This window comes from Triturus cristatus, chromosome 7 (assembly GCF_964204655.1).
Source record: "Triturus cristatus chromosome 7, aTriCri1.1, whole genome shotgun sequence".
NCBI lineage: Eukaryota > Metazoa > Chordata > Amphibia > Caudata > Salamandridae > Triturus > Triturus cristatus.
The window spans coordinates 1,765,487,782-1,765,508,527 of NC_140590.1; the positions used below are offsets into that span (position 1 = coordinate 1,765,487,782).

Sequence of the window (20,746 nt, forward strand, 5' to 3'; positions counted from 1 at the left end):
TTTTTAATAAAATATATATGTCCAATAACAATGCGCCTAATTCTAAAGATAGAACTAGCGTTTAGCCATTCTTCACCATTCTAAGATGGCCGTCGTACTAATGATAGCTAGGTATCCTATCCACATATAGCTGGTGTTCCTACCTCCTGTCAGTTTTTCAATACCGGGTTCAATGCCCACCCACTCATTATAGTCAATCATGACTATTAATACAATATTACTAATTAGCATTGCGCATAATTCTAAAGATATAACTAGCGGTCAGGCATTCTTTACCAGCCTAAGATGGTCGCCTCATTCACGATAGCTAAGTATCCTAGCAACGGTTGATTGGTGTTCCACTTCCGGTCGATGTTTTAATACCAGGTTCACCGCCTAACCGCTTACTGCAGTCGATCGTGACCTTGCGAGCGATATGATATCAAGTAAGTGCTGCTACCGCTAGAGACTATCCAGCTAGATTCATACTATACCTCGGTTAATCATTCCCGTCTCCCCGTTTAGGTCACTGCCAGCGGTTAAATTTGAAGCTTACTCTTGGCTCAACCCTGTATTAAATACGAGTCCTGCTAAATGACTGAGGACTCCACATTATTGTATGCAATATCGTGGAACTAAGTAAGTGCCCTGCTCTATCCTCATTATTCATTTCCCTGGAATACAGGTCAGTTTCGTATGTATATCGCTGTTTTGCCTGCACAGGTTCATATACCAATTATTGATATGATGGAGCCACACAGCGAATCCGTGGTTATTTGTAACCCCAATACCACAGCATAATTTCTCGCAGATGGTTACACATCAGATGTATTACGTTACAACTGTGAGTACCACGTTATGGCTATCCTTGTTTGGCACTTTTTGCAAGTTGCCTTTACACAGGTCAGGATTTCACAGTTCCTGTACCGTGCTGTATGCTCCAAACAGTTGAAGAGGCATTATTCTAACCTCTACAGTAGTAACATAGCCCCCTATGACTATCTGCAACAGCCCACATCCATTATTACACATCTTTGTCTTCTACAGTACCCCAGTAATTTGGTCCTGATGAGACCCCGTACCTAGAGAGGGTCGAAACGTCGTCGAATACAGACAAAAGAGAGAGCTCATAAATTGAATAATCATATTGTATCAAGCTTATCCTTTTGTACTGCACCAATAACCTGTTTTTGCCTTGTTTGTTCACCTTGTCACTGAATACTCACCTAATAGGTTATGGTCACTTCACTGGGGCACACAAAAATATTTTAATGTGGAATTATATGTAATTATTTTTGATACTGCATAATTAAATTACCTACTTCGACTGAAGTCAGGTAGTCTTGAGGACAAAGAAACTGTATGGGCTTTTGTAATTAAATTTACATTAATACAAAAGTAATGTATATTGTATTTGGACTCAACAAAGAGTCACGACTGTATCAAACATTTTCTGTCTATGATTTAATCTCAGCAATAATTGAGTTGCATATTCCTCAAACTTTCTAGAAAAATGAGTTCCTTGTGACGTTGTCTTTTGTACTAACAAAACAAATTTGAGCCAGGCCTTCATGTGGTCATCCATCATCACTACAGAACAAAAACAACAGGCAGGATTTGAACCCACGTGGATCCGGCGACTGCTGCTCTGGAACAAACACACTTGCAGTAATTGTCTCAGGTGCCAGCACTTTGTTTTTTGTCTTGCTGCAAGCGTTGCCCAAACAAGTGACTCCGCGGAACCCAAGCAGTGTCATACTATTCGTAGGCAGCCAGTCTAACAGTTTTTCTGACATTTTGTCCAAGGCCAGAATAACAAACAATATAACTCTCACCTGCCACCTTGCCTTTGATCATGTGTGGGAGAGATGGAGGCCCCACTGTAATGCGTCCAACAGGCAACAGCGAGTGCAGTTTAGTGCCACCTCCAGCTCTGGCCAGCACCTGAGCCCACCCTTAGCTCACCTATTCTCACAGCTACGACCCACATGTGACTTCAATGAGGAACATGAAGATAGAAGAAATCAGAGGCTCCCAGTGTGAAGCCACCTCTACAGCAACAAGCACAGAGACAAGCTTCAAAGGAGAGTAGCAGGCCTATCAGTCAGAGTACATGTTGTGACAATGGGAGTCCGTTACCCTCACTACCTGGAAAAATGTGATCAAAGAGCAGGCTTGCCTGCAATCTCAAGTCTACAGCTTGGTCCATCACACTGGATTCAAAGACCAGATTACCATAGGTGAGTCCAGTAGAACTGAGCACCTGACAAGCTTAAGTGCTGCAACGGGGCAGTTTCAGAGTGCAGGGTGAAGTCAAAAACATGGGTAAGGAGGACAAAATAATTTTCTTGGACCACAACTCTGGTAGTCTTCACCTTCAGACAACTGAGTTGTATAATTTTAGTTCTACTAGGCCTGAGTATGTGAATGAAATCAAAGTGAATATGCAACTCATTATTTTAAAATTGCATTATACACTGTAAAAGATAGGTTTCAGATCAGGTGGCTGTAGAATGTGACTCCTAAGTACATTGAACTATGGAAATGACACACATGAGCAATCTGTAAGCTTGGCAAAAGATACCTCTTGAATGATGAGGTGTTTGTCTGTTTGGGACAAAACAATGGCTTATATTTTTGTGTTTGAGTTGGACTACCATAAAACTCTATCTGAAACCCTGACATAATTTGTAGTACCCAAGCGTCCTGTGTGATCTCCCTCCATTTGAGAAAAAAAGAGCCACAGCCTTCCCCTCACTTTTGGTTGGAAAGGAGGGGTCGTTTATACCTAAGGGGCATCTAGGAGCATTGGATGTGCCTCAAAGATTCCACTTCCTCTGCATCTTAGGCCCATTACTCAGGTTGTGACGAACTCTCCAAATCATTTCGGATCTTTGATACTGAAACAGCTTTGTTCCCTGGTTCTTTGGGAGGCTTGAGGGTAAGGGCAGTAGATCAAGCACCCCATACCTCTACTTGCCACTCCAGAAACCTTTTTTATGGACTGCTGATGCTTTTTCATTGTGGGTAAGTTATTTACGAACTTAGAGTGGATCCCTGAAGAGACATGCATCTGCCACAGGGCCCACCTCAGAGGTGGTCAATTTGCCTAATTGTGGGCTGATTTTTATTAGGCAAGGATTGGTGTCGCTGGTTGATACAGCACAGCTGGCATTTCCTCGAGAGCATATGGCTCTCTGTGCCCAACTGGACAAGATTTCGGGGGATATGATATTGCCAGACTCTTTGGCCTCTTTGTCCATATCCAAAATCTTTGTTAAGAACCCCAAGACATCCAGGAGTTTGTTTTGGCAAGCTTTCTAGGATCGAGCTATCTTTTCTTTTTACAATCTTTGATTTTGTGATGAAAATGATCATTTTTCGGTTGATCTCAGGGGTCAGGGCAACCTTGCCATCTGGCAGCCAGGGACCTCCTCGTCCATAAGATTACATATTCTATTGTCCATGTACTGGGCTACTTTCTGTGCTGGATCCGACGCTACTAAGCGCGGGTGGTAAATATCCTTTGGGTCCATCATGCCCACAGGATGTTTAGTCCCCCCATGCTCTCCTTAAGAGAGACTTCTACTCTGGGCCATTTGGGGACTCCATTGGTCCTCCATGGTCTACCAGTACTTGGTTCATCCCTTGAGCCTTTATTCTTGCCAAGTTTGCCAGTATCTTTCCCTATGTGGAAGCCCTCAAATAGAGGAAACCGTCAATCATCCAAGGGGGTTCAATGAGGGTAGAAGTGGTCATCAGACTCTTACTAGAAGGCACTAACTTGTGTTTTTAGGATTGCTTGCCTCAGCCACGCGAAGGTCTTGGGTGAGGAGAGGACATCTCCTTGGTCTTGGAATTGCTGTATGGTTGATTACCTTGAGGTTTTAGGAACCTTAAGAGCAAAGTCGTCACACGCGAGGGAGGGGGGTGGGGGTTTAAGCTGCATTGCACAGCCAGGAGCAGACTTTGTCTGCCCAGTATTTGTATAGTATGGAACATTTCCTTCTGCAGGGACTGACCCCTGAATTATTCATCAAAGGGAAGTGAAAACTGCCTCTTCAAGGCGACTCCTCACCTATACACTCCCCCCCAATTGCCTGCCACAGGAGCAATAGATAGGTTATATTGACAAAGGTGGAGCTTAAGGAAACCTTAATGAAGACAGGAAGCTGGTGGAAAAATATTTCCATTGATACACTGGCTTTATAGCGAATGGACCCTACAGGGTTAGAGGTCAGCTCCCTGTCACTGAGGAGAATCACCTCTACAGTGTGTTCCATCAGTTTTTTAACTGTACAGGGCTGAACTGAATGGATTTTGAGCATGTATGCCTTCCTTATATCGATTATCATCTTTTTATCTCGGGGAAGTCTCAAAGTGGATGAAGAGACCTATGACACACATGCGAAGAGTGGGATTGCATGCCAGTAGAGCCCCTATTGGCGCCGGGTGGAAACTACCTTCATGCAAATTTGAAGTGCTGATCAGCTGCCCGCATGGTGCGGCAGAGGTTGGTCAGTAGGACCGCCTCCGCTGTAGTCGTCTCACTAGAGGGGGTAGGACCGCCTCCGCTGTAGTCGTCTCACTAGAGGGGAAAATTATTAAATGTGGTGAATGAGCTTGAAATCATGCTACAATAAACAAGCAAAACAAGAATATAACAAATGCCTGAGCAGTTGGTAATCTATAACCACTTCCTGAAACAAACCCCATTAATTTCAAATCGGCATATAAAAAAATATTCATTACATCATATCAGGAGATCTATGAGGAGAAGCACTTTTCCTTGTGGATGGTCTTATGGGAAGGTCAACCCCACAAATTGGTGGAGTTTTGCTTCTTTTACTAGAACTCATGGGAAATGTAGTCCTTTGCTTTACTGAGTGAGCGAGCCATAATCTGAGCATCCAGTTCTAACATAGAATCAGTTATCATGTTACTTCTATAGTGAATGTTTTCCCATGACCCAAACAAAGCAACTAAACAGCTTCCCTCAAAGTTAGCCACCACCACTTCAGAAATGATTATACTAAAGCTCCCCCCAAAAACAGAACATGTGGATGCAGTGCATCAATATATGTAGACCCCAGTACTCAAACATAGAAAAAAGTCAACTAAAGTCATCAAGGCTTATCCATGGTAAAAATGGTGCTAATGCAAAATGCTACCTGTGTTTGTATTTAGGGAATTTCCAGTACACTTTACACCCTTCTGGGGAAGATATTAGTAATGCAGAAGATGTAGTTATACAATTATTTTATGGTGAGCCAAAGCATAGCAGGCTAGGCAATTGTACTCTTACCTTAGTGTTCTCAATCCATATATATATATCTATATATATATAGATCACCTGGAGTTCTAAACCGATGGGAAGGCGAGGTATGTATAACGGTTTCTGCTTCAGAATGGAAAGACCTTTGTTTATTGAATTAGAAAAAGTGTTTGCCAACTGTTCATGAAAGGGAAAATATAATATTGGGCTGTAATGCTACTTTCACTTCATTTGAGGGTCTTGTAAAGCATTACTAACCACCTTGCATTGGTCTCAGTGTGCCTAGCGGGTTAAGGGTACTCATAAGAGGGCAAATAACCTGCAATTTAGAAAGTTGATGATGGATAACCAGTCTATCATCCAGCTTTGGGCATAAAGCGCCAGCAGATAAACACCCTCACATAAAACCTGAACATGATGGCAAAGTCTTGAGGTAGAGCTAGAGTCCTGAAAGCCTGGGTGAAGAAGGTTAGAACAGTTTTGGGGGACTGACAAGGCAAGCCTTCAGCATCTAATTGAGTGGGCCATAGTGAAGAGGATACCGTTATCCAAGTGCAAGGGAGAAAATTAGAGACTTTACATGTATTCAAAACTTGTGGTGGTCATTTTCTAGTCTCAGATGTACAGGTAATGGCTTCTATTGAGAGGAGCCCAGAACATGGTGTGATCAACCACCCTATCTCTTGTATCAACCTGCCCAGATCGACAATAGGCTTCGATTGGTAGAGATAAGGTTTCTTGTGGGTTGGCAAAGAACAGACAGTTTAGCAAGACAATTAAGTGAATAGCCATGGAGTACCTTCTGTAGGAGGCAAGTGTTTAATGGTGGTTCTTTCTTTTACTGTGAGCCAAGGGAGAGGTTTGAGAGCCAATGTGATTTGATCCTGTTGTTTCAAACCAAACAACAGGTGAGCTGCATAGTTTGAAAATCTCAGTTTTGAGAGAGATAAACTGGGGAGATCATGGACAGCTGTTGTAATAATCCAAGACTGACATCACCACAACAAGGATTAAGTTGATTTTTTTAGATGGGTTGAGCCATGACAAAGACTCACCAAACAGACAGAGATGGTGGAATTTGCTTTAGAAAGATAATTCATTTGGGGGTAAATTAAATGTCTCTATAATAGAGTGCTCACAAGTTGTGTGCTTTTCCTTCTGGGCTTGAGTGAGTGCCTAGTGGAACTTGCCCTACAAAAGTGATAAAGGGTTGGAGTGACTGGTTCGTTTTGCCTTTTACTTTGCCACTCATTTCCCTTCCACAGACCCACCTGCACAAGGCAAAGAGACAAGTTGAGAAGATTGTCAACCTCATCATCAAGTGTGAGGTGGAACTGTGCATCATCTGCATACATGTGAAATACAGTCTTCAAGAAGTTGGAGCAGTCAAACAGGAGCACTTTGTAAGCAATGAATAGCACCGGTTACAAGGCGTAATCCTGGGGTATAAGTACACCAGAATGAATGTCCGCTATTTGGAAAAGGAATGGGCCCAACTTGAATTTGGCCGTACAATTTTGCAGGAAGTAAATGACCCATCACAGTACTATTCACTGAAGTCAGCTGATGCAGACAATCTTTCAATTAGTATCTGGTGGTCGATGGTGTCATCCAAGAGGTCCAGTAGGGTAGGTGCACAAAGTTTGCCCTTTTGCCTGGATGTGTGCAGTTCTTTTCTGAAGTTTACTAAAGTAGCCTCTGTGCCACAATAGGATGTGATGCCAACCTGGGAGTCATTGATGAGGCTGGTTGACTCATGGGAGGATAGATGATGTGTGATGGCAAAATAACACCATAAAACGACTTTAAATATTTCTGCTGAGTAACCAAGATATCTAAACTTGAGTGCTGGAGAACAGCATCACAGGTATTAGTCCTGTCCTGATTGCGAGATCTTTTGGTGGTCCATTTTTGGTTTTATAGGAATCTGACGTTACAAAGAAAGGAGATGTTTTACATAGTTATGTACAGAGTCAAACCCAAAAACCCAGTACTACTTTTTATCAATGCCCTCATCTTACCTTATATGGGGTTATCTGATAACAGCATTGGAAACTGCACAGATGCGTTCATCTCAGGCTATCACACTTTACACAAAACAACAGTAAATTCTAAATGCATTGAAGTATATCTTGAAAATGAAAAGTAGGCAAATTAGTTTAGCATTGAGGAAGCCTGCCTGAAGATGATTCATAGGAGGCTGTGTTGAGTGAAGACACTTATTGATGGTGTTATAACAGTTTCTTACGTGCTCTTAGGCTCTTATTAGCTAATATGGTTAGTATTGCATTAATAATATGATGGCACTCAGAATCTGTATTTATACATTTTTACGGCACTCTTGTTGAGATATACTGCCTGAGGTCTGTGGGATACACCTGCTGTTTGAATCTGTGAGGCCTAGAACACCTGGGAAATAGCTCTGTTGTCTGAGCATGAAATATCTGAGATTGTAAGGTTTGTGTAACTTTTTATTTGACATACTCTGACAGCTCCAAATAGACTCTCAGTCCTATTATATAATTAAAATCTACTCCAAGGAGCGAGCATGGAGAATTGAAAAAAAGCTAAAGAAAGAAGTCAAGGAAGATGTCATATACATTTTTAATTCATATCAAAGTGTATATGCAGATTTAGCAAATGTTTATTGATTGTGCATTAGTAAAATGCACAATATCTTATCCCTATTCTTTCAATAATTTCATGGGGAGAGGGGTGGACCCTTCAAATTCCCCTGGGATTGTCAGTCTTACTTGACATATAATGAAAGCGTTGGCTCTTGCATTAATCCACGTAGAAGGTGCTCGCAACCCCCCATGACTTTCATGTGCAGTTCAATAGTAATCCTCCAAGCATTCCAAGAGGGGCTGAGCAGGCTTGTTGCTCTCAAAAACACAGTCAAATTTGTGGTGGCAATTTACACCCCACTACTGCGAAAGTTCACCAGAAATCACTGCATCCTAGACACTGGATTAGCCTTGGACCTATGACCAGCACAGTAGTGAGAACCGTATTCCATCATATAGGACTTCCCAGAAAAATCATTCTTTTTTTACTGGATTTTCCTAATCAGTTTCAATTAAGCATCGCCCATGTGGTTTCCAATATACGCAGAGAATTGCTGCAGAAATTCACCTAAATGCCCAATCCTGGGACCATCCTCTGCACTGGAATGTTACATTAAAGAGTATTTCCTTCAAGGCTCTCGGTATCCATCACCCTACATAGACTAGATAATCCGGTCCTAAGAGGAACCTATGAACCAATCAGCTCAGAAATAGGGCCTAATTTAGAGTTTTTCAGACAGTCTACTTGTGCTGATGTTGTCATCCCTACATTCCACATTCCATGTCCTGTTTCCCTGGAGTGTGGAATGACGAGTAAAGAATGTTTGTGGGGCTTTTGTACGGGGCAGTTGCTGGCTGGAAACTCGAGAAGACTGTGGCCGATAAAAATGTTTCTTGTACACAACTACATGTGTTGGAGTTACTGAAGAAAGTTCTTCATTACACTACTCCATCACAAACATGGCGGGTATCCGTCTGACGTATTACAGGTGCCATAGGATATAATGGACTCGTGATACGATGGACGTCACATTTGTTAATGGGTAAACGAATCTGCCAAACTCTGAATCAGACCCAGAGTCTTCAAACAGGAAATGACCATCTAATTCACATTGGCATTTGTACAATTCAGAAGACTGACTGTCCCCAGAGAACTGAACCTTCCACTGTGAACAGCCCCCAGGCGAGAGATACAAACCAGCACTGCCGCCCCACTTCTAATGACAGATTACTATTAATAATTGGGAATCTAGCACAAGGCATGTTGCTTCTTACATAAATGGTATATTCACCGTCACAGGTGCTTGAACCTGATCACGACTGAAGCACTCATCCCTCCCTCAGGCACATCCCACATCTATAACCCTAATTCTACAGGGTACTCTCTGCTCTGCACTCAATCTACATATTATCCTACAAATGAATCTCCTGCTTTGTGCTGTGTTATACTGAACACAACTTCTGTGATATGACTGAGGTAGAGCACATCTGCAACATTAACCCATAGCACACAAGGCACTATTCTCCACACAAAATAGTCACACCAGCAAAACCCTTCTCATCCATACATTCAAGCGCTCGCAGACGTCACAGTGTGAGGTAATAGTGTTCCTAGGTCATACTAGTGGCAGCTATGTGCATTATGAATGAGAGGGAGAGTATCTTTGGAATTGGTGACAATCCCTGGAGACAGCACAGCTGTGGTGCTTTCAGTGACATAAGCTCACTGACAATTCTATCTAAGCTCAAAGAGGATTCTATCACGTAACAGGTGCTTTCTTCCCAATTTTGAGTAAAAGAGACAATTCTAGTTTCTGGTACCTCAGAGCCCTCCCTACTACCCATGTTCCATCATTGCTTGTTGCTAGCATTACAACAGCAGCTAGGTGGTAGACAGTACAAGCACATGGAGTCCCTATTTGTAAGTGCTACCTTTCTATCACCACTAGCTTAAAGGCAGAATGTTGAGTTTATGAGGAGAGATGGATATAACACATACAAAATATAGGCATACCTAAAAACAAGTTTAGCAGAGCAGAAAAAAAAATAAAGATTCTACAGGCCTGTGAAACTAAAACTGAAACCGTCTTCAAATAATATGGTTTAAAAAATATAAGGTGATGCTGGAAGCTCTGCAGTGGAGAGAGTTTATAACAAATAAAGGAGGGGGAAAGTGCAGAGGATAAAAACCTGTACAGATATGGCACACCTGCAGCTCAGTCAGCATATAAGCATAGAACCGGACATTGAAGGGTGGAAGGTCCCTGGCACAGCATTTATGAGCCATCCTATCTTTTGTTTCAGTATTTAAATGGGCCTGTTATGCTTTCCTGACCATCATGTTTAGGTCGAGCCTAGGCAGCGCGCTGTCTGGAAGACCTGCTGTATCAGTATCTGGAGTGTAATTCCGCCTGCTGGTTGCCATTGGTTAACTCCTCCATTGCTCTTGTTTCCTGGCTCCTAACTGGTCCCCCAGCTCATACGTTGAAGGATGAGGAGCACCGGCCAACGCTTTCAGGGCTTACCTATTATTTTTCAGAACTCTTTTTTTCTGCTGCCCTTCCCTACACTACAAGCCCAGCTCATGTATCCCAAGCCCCTGCTCTCACTACGTAATCTTCCTGTGTGGTGCCTCCCCTGCACTTGTTTCTGTTTAAATATGGCGGCCCATGGTGTTCCCTCTCCCGGGGAACACCACTGTTTGTTTATCTATCGTATCCTGTGCAATGCCCACCCCCTGCCACCACCTTCCGTGGCACTCCACTTTTTATCTTTAATTATGGCGGCCCGTTCGGTGTCATCCCAAGCCACCACCTCCCGCGGCATGCCACTCTTTGTTTATCTATGGCAGACCTCCCATGCATTATGAGATTTGTTTTTTAAAAAGCCCCTTTGGAAGATGTCTGCCTTGTTGCTGGTGGATATGTGGCATTAGTCCCACTTCTCTTTCAACTAACAGTTGTGGAACCAGTGTTTTTACCTCTCTATGTCATGGCTGCCGTTCACTCTCATGAAAGGCTCATCCTGAGCTCCGTCAGCAGTATGGCCGAGGTGTAAATTGATCAGGAAGGCACCTGCAAGTATGTGCTGGTGCAAGTGCGGGTGCCTGGACGGTAGGAACACAGGGACATAGGGGCATATCAACAACAACCGGCGATAATTATCGCTAAGCGCTCTTAGCGCTAGGATAATTATCGCCGGCTAGTGTTGATTTTTATCGCTGAGATAGCGTGCTATTAGCAACGCTTATCTCAATAGCGATAAAAATCCTCACGCTAAGTGGCTAACGTGAGATTATCGCTGGAAACCCAGCGATAATCTCACGTTAGCTTGTTGATAGGGACAGAAAAACTTAGCCATGATATCCTCCATCCATAGGATATCATGGCTAAGTAAGAAAAATACCAGACGTAAAAAAGCAGCGTTAACCACGGTTAGCGCTGCTTTTTTTGTTTCTAACAGGGTTAGCGATATTCTTGATAATAGGAGAAATGTCGCTTAGCGACATTTCTCTTATTATTTTACTCTGGAACGCCCCCTTTGCATCTCATTAGAGATGCAAGGGGAAGCATAGAGTAAAAGGGTGCTAACATGTTGTTGATAGGGTGCTAGTTTCATCTCTGCTTTTTTTGCTTTTAAAGCCAAAAAAGCAGAGATAAAGCCCTTGTTGATATGCCCCATTGTGCGGTAAACTTTGTAAGTTTGTTTACTGTCGACGAAAGTCTCTCTCATCCTACTTTCATACTTTCCTATTCCTTTACTTATCTTTTCGCCTTTAGGATGTTTATACAGGTATCTGATTGCATATTAAGTCTGCAGGGGTTGCAGTGTCTCAAGCCATCATGGGACTAACCATTGCTTTTTGCAGTCCTGCAGTACAAAGCAGAGCAGCGATAACTCTGCCTCAATTTTAAAGCCTACAGGTTCATGATAGCACACAGAGCTCTGCTTGTGTGCACGGCCAGTCTGTGTTTACACCTGTTCAGGCTCGAAGGGATGTACACAAGTTTGAGGTTGGATTCTAGGTGTATCCCTCCTCTTTCTGCCTGATGGAGGACGTGACTACACTTTCTGTTCCCACTGTAGCTGTACCAGGCTTTCTGTCCCCACTCTTGTCTATATTGTGCCCACCGGTGACTGCATTGATTGTGTTTTCCTACCCAAATGCTTCCCTATGTACTGCACCTCATGCCTGTCCAGTGCCACTTTTGAGTACAACTGCAGCTGCCCTGAAACCATATCCATGTCCCAGCAGATTGGCAACTTCACCTTTTGCTTATCTACCCTTCATTGCTTCCTGCAGCCTCTGGTTGTACCCCCTCAGGCATTTTTAAAAGACATAACTGAAGTGTCATATTGTGTGCATCAAGACAGTTTACCATGTCCATGGGTAAAAGACATGGTCATTTACAATGCCAATAGCTTTAACTCAAGCAAATGCGAGATCTATTGCATTTGCAAAGCTTGTTTTCATCACCGTCCACTTGAGTCAGGGGCGCAGCTTAGTCAATGAGATTTGGGAGATCTGGGAGGGTTAAAATCTCAAATTTTCCAAATAAAAATGCAGTCGGCTCCAGGGTGGGGGTGGGGGGTGAGATGACTAAGGTTCGGAATGGACTACTCCCATTAGGAACAAGGGGGCCGATTCACAGATCTAATCTGAGACAAAATCCTAAACTTACTACTTTTGGTATTCACAGAAGGAATTTAGTAGTAGTGAAGTTAGTAGTCCTACTCAAGGGTCCTGTTTTGTATTTCATTCTTGGCTCACAACCGGAGAAACTGAAAAAGGGATAGCTGACCTGACTCAGGCCGCCAGACCCAACCACCAGGACAAGAATGAATTAAATGAGGGCACTGTCACAACCAGATACACCCCTTGAAGCTATGCCCATGGGATGAACATTATGGTATCCTGGTAGGAGCTAGGAAACTGCTAGAAGTAACAGAGGTGTTATTCTGGAAACACATGCCACACCTAAACAAAAAATGTATTGTGTGTGTCCACATTCACATCCATCCAAATCAACTGAAAAAACATATGCATTGGGAAAAACTAAATTGTGGCCATCTTGAAAATGCTAGCCTACTTTTGCAGTGAAAAGAGTAAACATTGGGGTGTGGATTGCCAATCAACATGGCAGCAGCACTTTAACTCAGTTCCTGTCACCCTGGGCCGATCCTTGAGCATCCATGGCCCGGCAGTGATCCTGGACACCTTCCTCACTGCTGGGCGTGAAGTAGCAGCATTGATACTGATTTGGCAAGCAAAACCACCCTCTGTTCCATTTCCTGCCATGGGCTGCAGCCTCCCTCACACCACCATCAAGATGGCGGTTGGGCACTTAAGCCTGCATTTACCGGGTGTCATCCGACCAGCACCGCATGGATTCTGCAACCCAACACCCTCTTGGCCTTCAGCAGTGGCTCCCGTCTGGTACCTGGGCCAGTTGCGGGGTTCGGCAGGAGGTGGCGCATTAGATGGCTGTCAGAGGACCTGTCCTGATAGTTCCAGACATCATGGCTGCAGGCTTGGCCCAACAGAATGCTCCTCTGCATCTGCACGCAACCCGGGGATGCAGCTAGGGTCCTGCTGCCCCCCCTGCACTTGTGATTGGGCAGGGTGGGACAGACACGGCTGCAAGGAGGCAAGGGCTGCTGCCTGATTTGCCTGTGGTCTGCACTGCTGCGCCTGTGGGGGCTGAAGACAATCTGGCCTCTGCTGGGGCCCATTGTCATCGGGAACCCCCTACCTCCTATTGGCATTCCTCCCTTGCTGCATTTGAATTGTCCTGGTGGCCTGTCCCCCAAGAGCTTTACGGTAGATAGGAAGAGTCAGCACAAGAGCCAGGGAGGCACCTCTCTTCTCCCCTCCCTCCTCATGAATTCCTTTGACAGGCACCCTCACTGCCTAGGTGGCACTGCGGGCATTAAGGTGAGTGTCATTTTTGGAGGTACCACACTGTTCGAGGGCCCTCAATGCTTTGCCGGCTTTGAGGGGACCTCAGGATGCCTGCTGCACAGTCAAGCGCTGGGCTCCCTTCTATTGCTGGGGGCGAGGAGGCCACACTGGTGACACAATCCAACTGTTTGCACTCTTCTCTAACACACCCGCGCAGAACTGTGGGAAGAGTCCTAGTGATGTGACTGCTCATGCTGCCCCAGAGGGTAAGTGGACCACTGGATTGTAGATGCCGACCAGTTGTGAGGTAGTCTGGAGTGCATTTAGAGAGGAAGTGAGCCAAACCCCTCCACCAACACCAGCATAAACCAAAATAGAAAAACTTACTAGGCCTGCTTCTGGCACACTGTTCAAAATTGGGTTTCCAGTTGGCAGCTATATGCACTCTGTCCAAGCAGGAACCACAATCCTAGTCAGTGTAGTATGCACTATATGTTTACCTGTGCTAACCCTCTGGTAGCTTGGCACAGAGCAGTCAAACTAAACTAAAGAGGCTATGTGTAAATTATTTGTGCATTGTCTCACAACAAGGTCACTTGGAGGAATTATAACCATAACCGGTACCACTCCATTATATCATTCTCACAAAAAGTACCCTAATGGAATAGTTAGGAATGTAATTCAAAATGTACACAAAAGTGTATGAAAAAGCATTTATTTTTAAAGACGAGAACCCTCACTCACCATTAAGGTGACATGCTTCATCATTGGGTCCCCTCTTACACACAGTGTCCGCAAGGTACACTGTGGGCTACAACTCTCCCTTTGGAGAGGAGCTCGAGGTGTTCTACACTCCAATGTGAACTGTGAATGAGGGGCAGAGTGCAAAATAATATCAAAAGTGTATTAAAACCATCGCAAGTGGGAAAAAAGAATTTTAAGAACTATCCCCCATGGATGGAGTTAAAATAAGTAGTGTGACGATAGGAGCAAGGATGTTTCCTATCTGACTAGGACAAATGTTTCTGCCAGATGACCAGAAGTTCATGGCATTCTTCAGGACCATTGTCTTGTCGCTCTGCTCAAAAGTGATAAACAAAAACCATACTTATATTATGTAGGTGTTGTCAATGACCAACTTCAATCTGGTCTTCTTGCTATAACACATGAAAACAATCCTCAATAATTCACATATTCAAACTTGTAATAGGTGACTAATAACAAAGTGTATGTGAAATTTGTGCCAAAAAACACCATAGTGAAATACACACAAATAAATCAGTATTCTCACCAAAAAGCAGATTAATTATCTGCCTATACCTTTCATCGGTCCTTTATCTATAAGCGGGTACCTAAAGGTAAAATTCAAATTGTAGCACACATTATTAAGGGTCAGTATGGGTCAACATATAAAAAAATATATAAAATCGCTAAAGGAAAAAAGAGAAGATGATGTTGATTCAATATATTAATTCCTTATAGCGTCATCACTATTGTAATGACCAACAGTAGTCTCACAAAAGGAAAAGGACATAAAACTATGCAGAACTAGAGTGGCACGTGTTGTTCTTATCTCATCCAACATTCGCTAAGTCTCAACCAACAAAGCAACCACGGATGTAGTTAAAGAAAAAAATATTTTTTAATTCAACATAAAAAAACACTAAACCAACTATCTAAGTCTTTAAATCGCAGTGTTTTACGGGTTCGAAATATGATTCACCCCCAAAAAGCAAGAGGAAACAACATAGCCTTGTATAGACCTTCCATTTACCAAACACGAGCTGGCACTCCCGTTTTTGCCTCAATGGAACAAGGAGCCCTCTGGGTACTGACGCGCTACATTTGCAAAACTGCGTTATTTTGATCACTGCAGGACAGAAGCGCATTGCGCTAGCGAAACATACTTTTTAAAAATAATAATCCCTATTTTGTATCTAGGTTGAATATAGTTTATTTTTCCCTGGATTTTAATCGCGCCGCGAGCGCACACGCTGCCCCCCACTTGCACTGTAAAATACCGCATTGGCGAGTTACTCACCGCTTCTAGAGCGGGTCCCGGGTCACTTAGGACGCCATCATTGGTGAGGATCTGGGGAGGAAGCGCCGTTTGTCGGCGCCATCTTTGTTGTAGCGCTCTAGCGCTCAGACGCTTGGAAGGAGAGCCTTCATAACCGGGCCATGAGGACGCGCAGCGGTCACGCGCAGCGGGAGCGCCTGATGAGCGCCGGAGTAAAGCCCGTTTGCGCCCGTTCGCGCACGATCGAGCCTCGGGCCTGGACGCTCCGGGCAGGTAAGAGTATACTCTCGCACTGAGTTGCTAGGGTATAAGGGAACGACCTCTCCCCGATGTTTACATTCGTTAGACTTGACGAAAGGCCACCAGGCATGTAATCGGTGTCCTTTCTTCATGTCGGAACAGGTACCCGACGAAAATACACCGTCGGAAAACCTGAGGATGGCTTTACTTAACTGCCGATCCCTGCCTGGACACAAGGAAGAAATCTCACTCCTAATTACTTTTAGTGACCTTGATGTCCTGTTTCTGGTGGAGACCTGGCTGAGAGAACACTCTGCCCCAGATCTGGTCGAGGCACTACCCCTAGGATACAGAGTACAGCATAAAGACCGACCAGGAAGAATAGGGGGAGGGATCGCAATTATTTACAGGGAGAACATAAGTTGCCGTCTACAGAATACGAATATCCAGGGATGTGAGAGCACTCATTTTACTCTCCACCCCTCAGATGAGAGCTCACTAACAGGGCTACTGATCTATCGACCACCAGGCCCTCTTGGTTCATTTCAGGAAAGCCTGTTGGAGGCAGTGATAGGAGGGGTCTGTACGGCCACGAATTTCCTGCTATTGGGAGATCCTAACATCCACTTTAACAAGCCAGAGGATAGATCAGCGAAAGATCTAGAAAATGACCTAGAGAGTTATGACCTCAATTTGAGGGTGCGGAGTTCCACGCACAAGTCAGGAAACACCCTTGATCCCATTTTCACTAATGTTGAGACCATAACAGTCTCGGAGCCTTATCGTGTCCCTTGGTCGGATCACTCGGTGATTCCTTTCCACTGGAAAATACCCAGAATGAGTACTTCTACTTCCTCAGATAGAGTGTTAATAAGACCGTGGTCCAAACTTGATGTGGACAACTGGAGGGGATTATTAGAAGGCAGCAAGCCTCTGGACAACTCCAATGTGGAGGTGGCTGCTAACAACTTTAATCAATGGATTATCCAATCCTTGGACAAACTTATTCCTAAAAAACCCTCAACTATCAGGAAGGGAGAGTTGAAACACCCATGGTTCACCTCAGAATTAAGGCTGCTAAAACAAGAATGCAAAAGGGCAGAACGTCACTGGAGGAAGGACTTTAGTACTGACAGGAAGTTCAGTTATAAAATCTTACTGAAGAAATACAAAAATGCTCTTATCGCTACTAAAACGGCCTTCTGTGCGAACAAGATTGAATCCGCCGCCAATGCCCCCAGGGAAATGTTTAAGATCGTGAAGCTCCTTAATAAAATCCTGGATCCTCCTGTAATAGCAGGTGAGCTGAATACAAGATGTGAGGATATGGCAAACTATTTTCAGACTAAAATAGATAAGATTCTGGAGACGATCCCGGTAGTAGATTCTACTGTATGCCACCCGGTTCCTCCGTGGGAGGAAAGAAGGGAATGTCCAACACTCTCAGAGTTTGCCCCCTTACGGAAGAGCTTCTTCCCTCTCTGATGGGGAGCATAAAAAGTGGATCGCCACGAGATCCAGCTCCTATGAAAATTCTCAATCAGGCACTCCCTGCCATTAGTGAACCGGTAACCAAGATGGTTAACGCCTCTCTGGATTTGGCTACGGTTCCCAAGGTATGGAAAGTGGCCATGGTCAGATCTCTGATTAAAAAAACCGAACCTCGACCCTGAAGACTTAGCGAATTATCGCCCGGTATCTTTGTTACCTGGGATGGGGAAGTTAATCGAGAAACTGACAAACATCCAATTAGCGGCATTTCTGGAGAAGCATAATCTCCTCCATCCATCCCAGACAGGATTCAGAAGGGGACAAGGCACTGAAACAGCATTGTTGAAGGTGGTGGAAGAGGCCAGAAGGATTTTGGACGCAGGTGGCAGCGCTGCCATTATCCTTCTGGACCTCAGCGCCGCCTTCGACACAGTTAATCACCATCTGCTGCTGCTGACCCGACTCCGGAATCTTGGGATAACCGGAAAAGCCTGGAAGTGGCTTAGATCCTTTCTGGAGGACAGATACTTCCAGGTGTTCGAGGGCAATAACTGTTCCCGCTTGTTACCGTTACAGTGTGGGGTACCACAGGGTTCATCCCTCAGCCCCACACTGTTCAACGTATACATGGCCCCGTTGGCAGAACTGGTTGCCCCGTTTGGCATCCAGCTAATAAGCTATGCAGACGACACCCAGCTGGTGTTTTCTCTGCAACAAATAGAGTCCCCACCGAACAACCTGGCAAATTGTCTGGAGACGGTGGTAAATTGGATGAATCTGTCTCAATTGAGACTCAATGGAGGAAAAACGGAGCTGATGCTCTTAGGCAGACAGGATATTCCCGACCATCTTGCCTGACCTACCAGTATGGGTGCTATACCATCGCCTAAGACAGAAATAAAGAGCCTAGGCTTTTGGCTTGATAATGTTTTATCTTTTGAGAATCAAGCCAGAAAGACGTCTGCAGTCTGTCATGGGATACTGAAATCCCTCCGCAAAATCTTGCCCCAACTTCCAGAAACAGCAAGGAAGACCGTAGTCCAGGCGTTGGTCTTATCACGAATCGATTACGGGAATGCTATATATCTTGGGGCCCCAACTTCCACTCTTAAAACCTTGCAAGTGGCCCAGAACTATGCTGCTAGGATCTTAACGGGCACTAGTAGGTATATGTCGGCGAAGCCAGCCTTGAGATCGCTCCACTGGCTCCCGGTGAAGGAGCGGGTGCGATTTAAATCGCTCTGCATTACACATAAGATCCTACATAGAGAAGGTCCTTCCATATTGGAAAACATGATAAGTCCCTATAGGCCCCAACGTAAGCTTCGATCGAGCGAACATAATCTGGCAACTATCCCTAGGATAAAACGAGCCCGCTCAGGCGGCCGACTCTTCTCTCTGCAAGCAGCAAAAGAATGGAATTCCCTCCCGGATTATTTGAGACTAGAACATACCTTCCTTAAGTTTAGGAAGCAACTTAAAACCTTTTTATTCCCCAGAATTTAATGCGGTAAAACAATGTGATGTGAATTAACCCTAGGCTCACTTTGTACCAAAAGCGCTGGGATGCTTACGGGTAGCCATGCGCTATACAAGTGATTTTACAATACAATACAATACAATACAATATGGATCGCTATCTTAAAATAAATTGCCAGTGCCTGTTATGCCATCATGTATAAACTCACCCAATATCACCGCACGTCTCTCCAAAATGCGGGGCCAAAGGAAGAGCATATGTTGCGTGCCTCCATTTATAACGGTTGTCAGCTTCATTGGTTCCGCGTTAGTCAACACGGAAGTGAATCATACTACTTCCGGTTCGCGGGACTCAATCTCGGAAAAGGTCTAAAGATCACGAGTGTTTGCCCTCTTTACAATATATATCTTGCGGTTCAATGTGTAATGCCACAATTAAGTCCTACTACATATTCTGCCTCAATAATGAAAAATTACATTAAATCACAAACGTGACACCAGTTGGTCACAACGTGATGCATTGTGGGATATGTAGGGTTTCATCTATCCCACATGTAAATAACAATAAAAACAGGTAAACATCTAATAATAAGTATGTCCTTACAGATCAAAAACAGTATGTAACACGAAACAGCATGTCGAAAGGACCAAATAACACTGTCATCAGAAAAAGACCGTAAATTATGATTATTCTACAGTGTATTCCATGGTATATTTTCATTTAAACCACGGATATGGCTCTTCATACGGAACACCCATCTCTGTTCCCTGTGCGAAAGAACTCTGTCCAACGGTCCTATATTGATGTTATATTTAGGTTTGTCAATGATGACCCATGTAAATTCATCTTCAGTATGTAGCTTCTCTACGAAGTGTCTTCTCATCAAGTATTAATTTTCTTACACCGAAAGGCACTTCGGTGCTCCACCATCCTGTGTTTAACCTTTCTGGTGGTCATACCAATGTATACCAACGAGCACGGACACGTGATCATATAAATGACCACGCTCGTGTTGCAATTGATATGTGTATTTAGTGTCCATCGTGTGTAGAGACCCAAATCCAACTGCGTAACTTTTTTAGTAAACGGGCATACAGAGCACGAACCACATGGGAAGTGCCCTACCACTGGTGTGACACCCCATAATGTTGATTGTCTCGTCTCCTGTCTGCCAATTTTAGGTCTCGTATGTACCAGCAAATCTCCCAGATTGCTACTTCGTTTAAATGCAAACAGAGGTCTTTCCAACGACAATGTCCCTGTATTTAAAATATGCCAAGCTTTATTGACAGCCTTTTTGACATTGTCTGATAAATTACTGAAGGTAGTCACATAGACCATCCTTTTATTCTCAGGTCTTACATAGGACTCTAAGAGGGCCTCCCGATGATTATCACGTGCAATGATGAAGCATGTCACCTTAATGGTGAGTGAGGGTTCTCGTCTTTAAAAATTGATGCTTTTTCATACACAATTTGAATTACATTCCTAACTATTCCATTAGGGTACTTTTTGTGAGCATGATAAATTATTTGTGCACACACACACATAGTAGTACAGTAAAAACACCACAAAAGTACTCCACAGAAGATTAGACAAATAGCCAATATTTATCTAAATCAAGATCAAAACAATAATAGAATCCGACCAACATACACAAGTCAAAGTACACATTTTGCAAGATTAAATCAAAATGCAGTGCTTAGAAATCAATAGCTCCAACTGGGGCTGCCTGGTTTTGCTTGACTGGGGCAAATCCAAAAGTTCAGTCTGACCGCGATGTAGCATGAGC

At 43.9% G+C, this 20,746-nt stretch overlaps 1 long non-coding RNA gene across 1 annotated transcript in view; it reads left to right on the plus strand.

The window, feature by feature from the left end:
• The first annotated feature begins 395 nt into the window (after positions 1-395).
• Positions 396-20,746, plus strand: part of LOC146813022 (uncharacterized) — a 33,368-nt gene continuing 13,017 nt past the window's right edge. The window contains exons 1-3 of the long non-coding RNA XR_014966006.1: positions 396-425; positions 505-618; positions 6,520-6,882. This is a non-coding gene — a long non-coding RNA (uncharacterized LOC146813022). The remainder of the gene's footprint in view (positions 426-504; positions 619-6,519; positions 6,883-20,746) is intronic.